At 38.8% G+C, this 2,662-nt stretch overlaps 1 long non-coding RNA gene across 1 annotated transcript; it reads left to right on the plus strand.

The window, feature by feature from the left end:
* Positions 1 to 290: 290 nt before the first annotated feature.
* LOC113472825 lies at positions 291 to 1,279 on the plus strand. Its single transcript, XR_003394986.1, has 2 exons — positions 291 to 415; positions 1,199 to 1,279. It is a non-coding gene; the product is annotated as an uncharacterized LOC113472825 (long non-coding RNA).
* Positions 1,280 to 2,662: the final 1,383 nt, after the last annotated feature.

Here is a 2,662-nt window from a genome sequence, read left to right on the forward strand (position 1 = left end):
AAATGATGAACTTAGTGTAAGCGCACCTTTCCATGAAGCAAATTTACTCATGAAAATATGATTTTCTGAAATCCAAGCACAGAAAAACTTTGACCTCGCCAGGAATCGAACCCAAACCTCGTAGTTACTAGGTCAGTGTTGAGGTGTCTCCACACAACATAGATTCCTCGTCGTCGATCGACTATGTTTAGACAATAGACACACCCTTACATTCTACCTTGGACTTTATTGTTAGGTAGGTACTCTATCTGAGGTTTCCTATTGATTCTCTCCCCAGACCGGAGGAAGAAACTTCAAATCAATCTTCAGATAAGGAAAGTTATCTGTTTCGAAAATTCCCCAAGTACAAGGAGATCAATGATCAAATCCAAGTGGAATCAAAGAAGCTCAAGCAATTCATATTTCAGTACTATAGGTTCGATGCAAATACCCCTCGATGTTGTGTTTCGTGTTGCTTCTAGCTCTCGACGTTCGCGCACCTCCCCAACACTTGATCTGTATAAATCACTGAATCCGTTTTGTAACGTTCTTTTTGACTTAAATCTTCTGTGTGTTTTTAGTTTTTGGCGTTTTAAAGCTGGCCGTTTCGCTCCCCAACACTTGATCTGTATAAATCACTGAATCCGTTTTGTAACGTGTGTTTTCGACTTGAATCTTCTGTGTGTTTTTAGTTTTTGGCGTTTTAAAGCTGGCCGTTTCGCTTATTCTTTGTTCCACCTTCATAGTAACTTGTACATATAACTGTAATTTATTGTTGTAGTTGTTGTTGTTTTATATTATTTTATGTCCTACTGCTTAGCCTTAGCCTTAGCCTTAGGTGAAGAGATTCTGTATGTAGTCCTATTTGAGCAATATAAATGAGCACTATTAAGCACTTCTTGTTAGTCATTCAATCTTCTTGTTTTAAGTTTGTTCTTTTGTTTGTTTGTTTGACAAAGCATTTTCCTGCAATACAACTGCACCACCTGTGCTTAGAGTCCAAGGGAGGAAACCCCTGCGAAAGTTCTGATTTTAAGTATCCGTTTTGTAACATTTGATTATCTTATAATACGGATATCTTCAAAAAGACACACAAGAGACCATGGAGTGAAAATCATGGAAATCAATTAACAAGTGTCCCATACTATCCTATGTCAACTTGACAACCTATACAATCTGCATAGATTAGCTTACCTTATTGTTCTGTTTTGTTGTTCAGGAAATTCGACCGCTTCATGGATGGAGGTCTGATTGCTAACAACCCCACCCTGGATACATTGACTGAAATACACGAGAGAAACCTGGCACTCAAACGTACAGGACAAGATAGTGAGGTGACAGAACCGAGTGTTGTGGTATCCTTAGGCTGTGGGATGGCACCCCTGGAACCGGTAAGTTGTTTTGCAACGGGAGTATTTTCCAAGAGTTTTGATAAAGGGAACTGCATCAACATAGGTCTTAAAAGCTGCGTCCAAACATAGTCGACCGACGACGAAATGAAGAGTTAAATCTGTGTTGTCGAGGCAGTGACGGTTTCACTATCTTTGGACACTTATCCTCTTGATATTGAAGAGAGAAAGAGGACAGGATAGGAAAAAGACAGCCGTCCCAAGAACAAACCTTATCTGTTAGGATGAAGTTCGCCCGCACTCACGACCGCGCTTACGAACAAGGAAAGAACTCGAAATCTCGACAGGGTACATATCATTGGTTATACGTAAACTTTGTTTTAACTTGGTTGGATTATTTTTGTTATTGGATTTGTTTGTGGATTTAGTTTCAATTTGTAGGTAAGTAACTAATTTACATTTTTTATCCTCTTTTAGCACTTTTACTACTGAAGTTTCGCAAACGTACCTTGGATGATAGCAGAAAATCGATATTTTTGGGTCTTTTTTCGCATCGTTGCCGTTGGTGATTTTTTTGTATACCTGCTTTATTCAATAAAATACCATTTTCTCGTTCTCCTAGATTTTCTCTTGTACCTTACGAGGCTGACTCCATTCCGATATAACCAGCAACACTTCAAATACATCAACTAGCTGGATGACCCGGGAGTCCAGACAATCATTTCGCTCAGCGTTGCTTAACTTGTGTGCTCTAAACCAACACACAGTTCATTAGGGTAGGGTAGGAATAACGTACGTGCTAGATAATATTTGCCTCTTCATTAAGTTCATTTCAGTACGAAAATTTCATCTCTTCAGTGGAGAAGATGAAACCCATCTTCTTGTTTTCACCTCACACGCCATCCTCTGTTATCCAAGCTTTATCCACTTGAGTAGAAAATATTATCGGACATCGCGTCGCGTACTAAATAGAAATATCGTTAACATTCTATCAAGGTCTAAATAATTTATTTATTGGAAGGCGAGACTATATCGGTTCGTATACTTGGGGCTTGGCATATCAGTTGGAACATTATTTGCATTTACATCTCTACCTCTACATCGGAACACCAGGTATGTTTATCATATAGTAGGTACCCGTTGTGTTGTTATCAAGTTATACCCTACCTACGTAATCAGTTTGCCGGATCCTCACTTGATATGTACATCTCGGAGTTCTTGTTATAGTGACAGTATGGGAAATTAAATGAACCGCGAGTTTTAACTTTTTGTATTATTCGTTTGATTAAATTTCGGGTTTGTGAGTGTGCATAGGTGGATCATCGAAATTATCG

Source organism: Diaphorina citri, unplaced genomic scaffold, assembly GCF_000475195.1.
Source record: "Diaphorina citri unplaced genomic scaffold, Diaci psyllid genome assembly version 1.1 scaffold8932, whole genome shotgun sequence".
In the NCBI taxonomy this organism is placed as follows: Eukaryota; Metazoa; Arthropoda; class Insecta; order Hemiptera; family Psyllidae; genus Diaphorina; species Diaphorina citri.